We start from the raw sequence: 10826 nt of genomic DNA, 5'->3' as shown, positions 1-10826 counted from the left end.
TAATAGTTAACCACGGAGGGAAACAGGTTTCGATCCGCTATCCTGAGGAATCCACATCTTTTCTCTCAGCGCTAAGACTGGACCCCAAGGATAGATAGGGTCAGCAGCAAAGATCTCAAGGTGACTATCTAGAGGATGAGCGATTGGCCAAGGGGGCGATAAGCCCCAAGAGGTCAGAGCCAGGACCTGCTGCATTCTTGAGAGGGCTCTGCTGAGCCCCTTTTTGTTGTCCACACAAATATGAGTCCGCGGCGGTCTTGCTGGTCGACGAGTCGGCTATCCATGGCGGTCCAAAGAAATTGACGTCGGATCAACAGCTTTTGTCTTTTCTCTGTGTTTTTTTTTTCTTTTCATCTCTTTTCTTGTAGGTATGGCTCTGTCTGTGATTCGGGAGTCACCTTCCTTCTGGTTAGGTGACAGACTATCTCTGAGGAGGGGAGAAGCCACCTCGTGGCATCCCTAAAAACAATATTGGCTGGAGCTGGGAAATGTATGGACTGAGGGCAAGGTGGTGGGTGAGTGGACCCTAGCCCAAAGATTCGAAAGAGATGGTTTATTTGAGGGGTGGCGCTCCACACTGAAATTCAAACTACAGATAAAAAGGACATTACATTTCTATAAAGGACAATAGCATCCCCTGCTTGTGAACTTAATCTTAACAGTTATTGAATGTTTCAAATGAGAAATATTAAGTGTGATGTATATTTTTTCCCAGGTTGTTTACCTTTCCTCCTCTCCAACTGTGCTATAGTATTATGCGACAAGCTATTTAGGGGTTTTAAAATTGGCAGGAATCGACCTATTTTTTAAAGACACATCTTGTGCAATCTATAATCAAGGTGCGGTAGGAGGTTGAGAGTAAATGGGGGCGGGGTGTATGGGGTGGAAGGGAACCCTGTATGCCTGACGTTAAGTCGTCCCCATTAAGGCCATATGCCCACCAGGCCAGGCCATTTAGGGACTGGCCGCAAAATTGGGATGAGAGGCTGGATACACTCATTTAATTTTTGTTTGTTTTGTTTTTTTCCAAGTTCCCGGTATAGGAAATTTCCCTCCCCCTCTTTTTTTCCCTTTTTCCCTTCACCTTGATAAAGGACCACTAAGGTCTGAAACGCGTTGGTGTGTTTTGTAACTGATTCTTGAGCCATTAAATAGCTTTATTTTGGGAACGCATACCCTGTGGTTTATTGGCTGTTTTTTACAGCATTGGAGATAGTGCTCCGTTTTTTTCCCTCTCCCTGTCTGTGAAGATTTCCACAACGGAGGCACATTCAACCTGGAGGTGCTGGACATCTACAAGGACTTTCTTTTCATCGTGGAATCTGCTTTCCCAAGTGAGTCCGTTCCAGCTTTGCCTCAATTACATTTCCAGGGATCATCAACCGGTAACTATCCTTACCTCATTGCCTTGTGGGATAGCTGTTTACCTGATCCAATAGGACATATATATCAACAGGTTGTCTTCCATTTCATTATAACAATTTTCAAACTACATAATTGTCTTGAGAGCATCACACATTTTTTTCTTCTAGTCCATTACAACCGTTAAAACTCTGAGCACAACTTTCACGAGGGATAGAGGGACACGTCACTGGGAATGACTAGCCATTGAAGTTAGTCTCTCTGAAAGTTAAGGGCCTTAATAGTAATGGTAAGCGTAAATTGGCCCTTAAAGAATTTATGAAACTGAAAGCAGATATTATTTTTCTGCAAGAGACGCATTTTGACACCCAGGAGCCCCCAAACACTTTTAGCGGGCTATACCCTGTAGCATTCTATTCTTCGTTTACCAGTAAAAAATGGGGTGTCGCGATTTTGATAAAACATGATATCCCGTTCTAGATATTGGAGGTTAAGAGATACCAAGGTGGGAGGTCCCTTGTGGTTCATGGACTCCTCTCAGGCCTATATATCACACAGTGATATAGCGAGGGACAAATTGATTGGGGATAAGGGATAGCGGAGAACACTCAATGATTTTTGGAGGTGATTTTAATATGGTACCAGACCAGGACTTGGACAAATCCGCACACCCAGGGCAGCCACACTCTGCACTAACATATAGGGTAGTGAAGAAATTTAGATTGCTAATTAAAGATTTTGGTCTGCTCGATGCCTGGCGTCGCTCGCATAAAGGACAGAGAGATTATTCTTTTTACTCGCCCCCTCATGACTCGTTCTCTAGAATAGATAATATATTTGTAACCCCAAATATTTTGGAAGTATTGGTTCATTCAGATATTGGGCCTATTACGTGGTCGGATCATGCTCCTGTTGCGATTTCGTTTGAACCCCCATTTGCCAGGATTCAATCATTTCACTGGAGGATGAATGATTCATTTCTAAATCACCGGGAGAATAACTCACAAATTGGAGACTCACTCAAAAACTATTTCCAAACTAATAATGGGTTTGTAGAATCGACAGCAATATTATGAGAGGCGCATAAAGCCACGATTAGAGGACAGTTTATTTCAATAGCATCTTACAGAAAGAGAATGAAAATGGAAAAGCAAAAATATTTACCGGACAAAATTGTAACACTGGAAAGAACACATTAAAAAAAACGGCTAGGAAAATGTATAACATTCTTAGCCAGGCAAGGGAGGAACTCAAGAGGTTACAACTGGAGGATGTAGAGAAGGCCCTTAAGTGGACTCAGCAAACATACTATGATAAGGGAGATAAGGCAGACCATATATTGGCAAATACATTTAGACAGATCAGGTCTAAGGCATCGGTCCCCGCTATTAAGATAACAGGGGGAGAAGTGACATAATCCCTCAAAGATTGCTGAGGAATTTGGTACATTTTATACGGAACTCTATGACCTAGATCACTCAATCCCGAATACTAAAATCCCTGGCTTGACCCAGATCGAAGATTATTTAAGAGATTGTAATCTCTCAAATTGACAGAGGATGACCACAACATTTTAAATGCAAAAATAACTCAATTAGAGCTTTGGAGGGCAGTCGGCTCATTGAAACCATCAAAGGCCCTGGGCCCAGATGGTTTTTCAAATTTATACTATAACATTTTTATAGGAATTTTAGGGGCCTTGTCTGTTAGATTTATTTAATGGTTTTCTTAGCGAGAAAACAAATCCCCTACAGATGACTAGGGCAATATAGTGGTGATTCCAAAAGAGGGAAAGGATCCTTTATGTTGTGGTAGCTATAGACCAATTTCATTGCTTAATACGGATTTGAAAATGTGTAGTAACATTTTAGCTAATAGGTTGAATCCAATACTTCCTAGATTAATACATTATGATTAGGTGGTCTTTGTGAGCGAACGTCAGGCATCGGGCAACACAAGAAAAATTATTGATGTTATCGACCAGATACATAAATCTAATCCAAAAGCTGTTTTGCTGAGTATAGATGCGGATAAGGCGTTTGACAGGATAAGGTGGGATTTCCTGGATAAAACGCTAGAGGCATTCGGATTCTCTGGGTTTTTTTCTACAGGGGTTTTTCTATAAGTCGCCAACAGCAATTCTGAAGATCCCAGGTGGGGAGGGGAATCTGATAATGATTAAGAATGGGACTAGACAGGGATGCCCCCTTTCTCCTCTTCTTTTTGCCTTAACAATCGAACCTCTCGCTGCTACTATTAAAGCCTCCCCAGATATAAGGGATTAAAATAAAAGATGAGTGCTACAAAATGCACTGTTTCCAGATGATATTATCCTTACTATATCTAACCCACTGACATCTCACCCGAATTTGCAATCCACCCTTCAGAGATTTGGTGTTTTATCTGTATATAAAGTTAATATGGGAAAGTCGGAAGCCCTAAATTTAACGCTGTCTGAAAAGGAGGTTGAGGTTCTTAAGTGGTATATTGACTATAAATGGAAAAAGACCCATTTGAAGTATCTTGGGATATATCTTACTAGAGACTGCAATTCATTAGATAAGTATAATTACCGACACTTTTCTCAAAGATAAGAAAATATTTGGATCTCCCATTGTATTTCCTGGATAGGGCGTATAACTGAGGTCAAGATGAATATCATCCCTAGACTTCTCTATTATTTTCAGACATTGCCGATATCTGTCCCACACTCAAGTATACAGTAAAAGAAATTCAAAATCGAATTATGCAATTTATTTGGAAACATAAACAGCCGAGAATAGCCAGGTCAATTATGTTGGACGTTAAAGATGTAGGTGGTATGGCAGTCCCAAATATTCTAAAATATTATATGGCCTCCCATATGAAACAAATGGTTTATTGGCACTCTGCGAAAGGGGTTTATGCCTGGGTGGATTTGAAGAGTTCACTCAAAAAAACAGTCGGGCTCTCCTCTTTGCTTTGGTCGAGTTCTGGGACAGGGTATGGGAGACAGTCTGAACCAGCAGTAATCGGGTTCACTTTGAAAATTTGGCAGCGGGCAAAAAAGAAGTATAAGGTTATGTCGATACCATCTAGGCTTACGCCTCTGTTTGATAATCCGGGTTTCCTCCCGGGTTGTCATGGACAGGGGTTTGAAACTTTGAGAGAAATAGGGATTCTGGCAGTGGGAGATTTTCTAAAAAAAGACAAGCTAATGTCGTTTGAGGAATTGATGAGAAAGCATGGTCTACCCCAAATTGAGTTTTTAAATATATGCAGGTCTGACATTTTGTCCGGCATGGTTTCTATGAGGAGGAGTTCCCTAGATACACAGAATTCGAAGATTTATGCAAAACAAAAAAGTATCAAAAGGGGCTGATATAATCTCTGTACCAAGGTTTAATCCCCAAAAGGGATACTCCGGCCCATAAGTATATGGAACAGTGGGCTCTGGATTTCCAGACTGAAATAACAGGGGAGGACTGGGAAGATATATGGGAGAATGTGGGTAAAACCTCTATATGTACTGTAACAAAAGAGAATATATACAACATTTTGTTACGTTGGTATTACACCCCCAAAAGATTAATGCAGATGTTCCTGGAGGCCTCGAAAAGATGTTGGAGGGAATGTGGACAGATAGGAGATCTGGCACACATCTGGTGGTATTGCCCAGTAATCCAGATATACTGGAAGACAGGTTTGAAACTAATAAAAGATGTTACGGATATTAAGATTTCGCTAAACCCAACCTTAATTATTCTAGCCAAACCCTTGGAGAATGTGAACATTATACACTTAAATTGATCTTGCATATTCTAACGGTGGCTAGATGCGCTGTAGCAGCAGCGTGGAAAAAGACACTCCCACCTTCCAGAAGAGAGGTTATTAGAAGGGTAAATGAAGTCCAACTAATGGAAAAAATCACCTACAGTACATACATTTCTAAATCATACTTTCTTGTAGTATGACAGGTAGCCGGATACTGGGGAGCGCAGATATATATAGAAGAGAACAAACACAAGCAAAATAGTGCAAATATGTCTATTCAAATGGTGGTTGATTCAGATAAATATGTCCCAATGAGATTTGTACTTACAAATTTCTCAGAGGGTGTGTGTATATAAAGTTTTCTTTGTTAGCTTATAATCCAATTCACACATAGATGTGTATGGTGGGACCTTAGCAGGATGAGACAAAAACACTGGACATAGCGCAGACTGTTCAGAATTTATATATTAAAACCAATGTAAAAAAGGCACTCACATTTTACAAGTGTAATCAAGCAAATTGGGATAGTATCCCCGCCAGGTATATATCTGCCTCAGCAACTTGGAAGGTATCAGACATCCGTCTTGGAGCGGCAGTGAGTGGGTCCCTCTGAGTAGTTGGAAGAGGCGCCGTCAGTCAGCTGATGACTCTCTGAGCGTTCTCCCCTCACGTCACTCTGGGCCTTTATTCCTCGCGTCCTCGTCGCTCGTCTGCACCAGCTCTGTCGCAGTTAGTAGAAGCAGGAAATTGGGCGGGTTGGAATCCTCCAAAGTATCCCTCTGCTGACTGGAGTAGACTGACACTCTACGCGTTTCACCACAAGGGTTTCATCAGGAGTCATTGTAGTATGACAGGTTCTGGGATCTTTGGGATGTTGGATAGAGGAATGATCCTGGAAGGAAACCGGGTTCGGGAGTGATGAGTATAGAATGTGTTTTTTATATAATGTTGATTGACATGTAATGTGATTGTTGTTGCCTGTAAGAATTCAGATATACAATGGTTGTTCCCTCCCCACCCCCCTTTCCCACCATCCTTCTTTTTTCTTTGTACCCCTCCCTTTCCCATCCATGTTTGAAAATTTCAATAAAAATATAAGTTAAAAGAAAAAAAAAAAGAGTGAACAATGATGAAAGATCCATATTCATGTATGTCTGATCTAAAATACAGTGCATCGTTGTAAATATATGAATGAGCGATCCTTGTGCTTGGAGACACGAATAAATGATAGTTGTACAGTACTATAAAAGTTCCAGGCGCCTATTATTATGCAACCTTACTACCTCATTGCCAAGCCCCCTTAATCCAGCACCCTGAGTCAAGGGAAACCATGTGGAGCAGCCATATAAAGTACATATCACACCGATGTAACCTACCTACTGTAGGAAGCAGGGCAGGGATGGTTGCATAAACAAGCTCCAATACTCTGGTATTGGACCACATGCTTTAAACTGGTTTCACTCTTATCAGGAAGATCCCAATATGTGTCCATCTCAGGCTTCATCTCTAATAACTTGGATATTACCTGTGTAGCACCTTTTCCCCCTCCCTAAGTGAGATCATAGAGCTACCGGTGTATTCTGGTGCGGTGCATACCTGTGAGGTTGAAAAGACGGCCCTGTGAACTCCACGATGGTTTGAGGAGACATCAGGACAGGCTCTCAGTGAAGATCATTAAAGCGCAGCGTCTCCAGTCAGTTAGGATCTTGGTGCAGCCAGGATGGTCCGCACTGGCAACTCAGGTAGTGGCCCAGTCAAGCAGCCACAACAGATGGGTTCACTGGGTCTTTATTATCAGCATACACGTAGTTATAACAGGCACATTCCCCTGAAGTAGTACCCCCAGGGCTTGAGGCCCTGCAGGCCCCTTCACTCCCTGATGGGATAAAGGGTAAGTGCTTCCACTCCACAGGTGGAGGGAAGAGAGCCTCCTGACTTCTGGGAGAGTGCCAGCTTATGTACCCCAGAGGAGGAGCTTGTAATCCTGCCCCATAACAGGGCAGGTCCAATACTGACAGGCATCACATCATGGGCATGTGACCCAGCCAGTATCCTCCCCCAGGGATGACACTGGTTGTTATGAGGCCAGCCCCTGGAAACAGCAATAGTGTATCCAGGCTGCAACAACAAGCTAGGCCTCAATGAGAGAGCTTATCCCCCACAATGCCTGTGTCTAACAGGACTCATACTGTTGGGGCCACTGAAAAGATGATAGCCAGGGGACTAGGCTACACCTGTCCCTTACGTTTTTTGTCTTTATAAATGACCTGCCCACAGTTTATAAGACAACTTCTTTGCACATGTATGCTGACGATATTGGCATATATGTACACAGCTCCAGCCTGTCTGACCTGGAAAATGTACTGCAGTATGATTTTTCAAAGATCAAAAACTGTATCAACACTGAACTGTTTTTAAATACTGACAAAACGCTAACATTGGTTCGTGGGATTGAGGCAACATTTCTAAAGCTCCGTATGACAAAGCTACTGATCAGAACAAACTCTAATGTAACACATGCCCCCCCACCCTCTGGAAGATGTTGCTGTTACTACCGGTGTCAGTGGTGCTTTCATAAATATTTGGGTATACTGTATGGTAAGTATTGCATCTAACATTTGGCATATTGACAAGCGAGCATCTAAAATCTATTCCAAACTGAGTGTACTTCATAGAAATAAATCCTGCCTAAGCTTAATGGTCAGAAAGTGCATTGCACAATGGATGCGAATGCCAATGATTGACTATGGGGATATAGTTTATGGTACTGTACAGCACCCCAAACATGACATTCTTTACAACTCAATATGCCGTTATGCAACTTCAACACCTACCATTGCGATGTTAATTGGTCTAGGTTGGCAATTTTCTTAGTCTAGACGCAACGTACATTTTTCCTCTCTTACCTTCAAATACCTTCTGGAAAAATTACCCAATTATCTCAGCAGGCTTCTCATCCCTACTGTACACAGCACTTCTCATCAGATTCAACTCCAGAAACCTGCCTATCGTGCGAAGATTCAATAAAGAATCTGGTCACCCTTCCTTCTTTTACCGAACACCCAACTTCCGGAACAATTTACCTGAATCTCTCAAAACCACCATCTGTGTGTCTAAGTTCTTTCAAGACTTTGGCTGTTGCCTACTTTAAACACGTTTGTAACTATAAATTATAATGTTGTCAACGTATTATCTTGTACCCAGAACATACTTGACAATGAGAGGTAACTCTCAATGTATTTTTTCCCGGTAAAATATTTACAAAATACAATAATCTAAAATTAAATAGCTATTCCCAAGTCCTTTTATATGTTGTTTGTGTTATACCCAAATCCTATATAGAGTTAGGTCCGGAAATAATTGGACATTGATACAAGTTTTGTTATTTCGGCTATGTACACTGGCGACACACTTTATTCGAGCTCGGCTAGTCCCACGAATTCGGGTATACCCGGGTGTATTGAGGTTTGTGACTGTTTTCTGCCCGAGTGCATTGAGGTATTTTCTAGGCAGGGATTGAAGCATTTTATTCCCACTGGCTGCAATACTGCACAGTATATATATATATACTGCATTACAATTCATGAATTTATGCCATCTGGTAGACACGCGAAGCATTGCAGCCTATTAAATCCTAATCATTATCATTTAACAGATCAGCCGCCCGTCAGCCAGGCATGAACCCAGGCTGGGAAGGCAAACACAACGGGGCTTGTCAGAGGTGAGGAGCGGCGCATTCCAGGTATCTGCCAGGTACATACTGGGTATTTGCTCGAATAAAGTGTGTCGGTGCAGTACCAAAATAAATTCAAGTTACAGTTAAATAATGAATATGGGCTTAAAGTGCAGTCTATCAGCTTTAGAGGGTATTCACATTCAAATTGGAGGAAGGGTTTAGGAATTACATCTCTTTAATATGTAGCCCCTCTTTTTCAAGGGACCAAAAGTAATTAGACAATTGACTCAAAAGCTGTTTCATGGATAGGTGTGGGCTCTTCCTTCGTTATTTCATCATCAATTAAGCAGGTAAAAGGTCTGGAGTTGATTCAAGGTGTGGCATTCGCATTTGGAAGCTGTTGCTGTGAACCCACAACATGCGGTCAAAGGAGCTCTCAATGCAAGTGAAACAGGGCATCCTTAGGCTGCCAAAAAAAAGAAAATCCATCAGAGAGATAGCAGGAACATTGGGAGTGGCCAAATCAACAGTTTGGTACATTCTGAGAATAAAAGAACGCACTGGTGAGCTCTGCAACACAAAAAGGCCTGGACGTCCACAGAAGAGAACAGTGGTGGATGATCGTAGGATCCTTTCCATTGTAAAGAAAAACCCCTTCACAACATCCTGCTAAGTGAAGAACACTCTCCAGGAGGTAGGCATATCATATCCAAGTCTACCATAAAGAGAATACTTCACGAGAGCAAATACAGAGGGTTTACCATAAGGTTCAAACCATTCATAGGCCTCAAGAATAGAAAGGCCAGATTAGACTTTGCCAAACAATATCTAAAAAAGCCAGCCCAGTTCTGGAACAGCATTCTTTGGACATATTAAACTAAGATCAACCTGTACCAGGATGATGGGAAGAAAAAAGTATGGAGAATGCTTGGAACGGCTCATGATCCGAAGCATACCACATCATCTGTAAAACACGGTGGAGGCAATGTGATGGCATGGACATGCATGGCATACAATGGCACTGGGTCACTAGTGTTTATTGATGATGTGACAGAAGCAGCCGGATGAATTCTGAAGTGTATAGGGATATATTGTCTGCTCAGATTCAGCCAAATTCAGCAAAGTTGATTAGACGGCGCTTCACTTTACAGATGGACAATGACCCAAAACATACTGCGAAAGCAACCCAGGTGTTTAAGGCAAAGAAGTGGAATATTCTGCAATGGCCGATGCAATCACCTGATCTCAACCCGAGCATGCATTTCACTTGCTGAAGACAAAACTTAAGGCAGAAAGACTCACGAACAAACAACAACTAAAGACAGCTGCAGTAAAGGCCTGGCAAAGCATCACAAAGGAGGAAACCCATCGTTTGGTGATGTCCATGCGTTCCAGACTTCAAGCAGTCATTCCCTGCAAAGGATTCTCAACAAAGTATTAAAAACGAACATTTTATTTATGATTGTGTTAATTTGTCCAATTACATTTGAACACCTGAAATAAGGGGACTGAATATGAAAATGGTTGCAATTCCTAAACGTTTCATAGTGTAGCCACCTGTAAACAGCACAGGCTATACCTATCTTCCTTCTGCTGTGGTAAGTCCTGTTAAGATCAGGCACCAGTAATCATCCTGGGTTTTCCCCCTTAATAGCCCTATCCTGAATGATAGATGCAGGCCTGGACTCTGCTGCAGGCGTGAGCACGAGGGGAGGTCCTGTTGACATCACGAGGGGCGGAGCTAGCTCTATATTTAACAGCCAACTCCGGCGAGTAGAGTTGTTCGTTCGAGATTAGTCAGAGTCTGGCGTTGCCGGTTAGTTATGCCGGGAGTATGCAGTGCCGCTAACAGGCCATGAGTCAAGAAATCCTGCGGATCGGTCTGAGGATTTGGAGGGGCCTACAGTTTCCCCTGCGCAGAGTGCAGGCGAAAGCAGAGCGGAAAGAATCAGCGTCCTTTAGTAGAGCTGATAGAGTTATAGACTTGGTGGACCAATGCCCTCACCCCACTGCCAGGGGTGATGGGGAGAATCCA

The sequence above is a fragment of the Ascaphus truei genome, chromosome 5 (genome assembly GCF_040206685.1).
Source record: "Ascaphus truei isolate aAscTru1 chromosome 5, aAscTru1.hap1, whole genome shotgun sequence".
Taxonomy (NCBI): domain Eukaryota; kingdom Metazoa; phylum Chordata; class Amphibia; order Anura; family Ascaphidae; genus Ascaphus; species Ascaphus truei.
The sequence above is the reverse complement of the archived record's forward strand: the minus strand, read 5'-3'. Positions refer to the sequence as shown.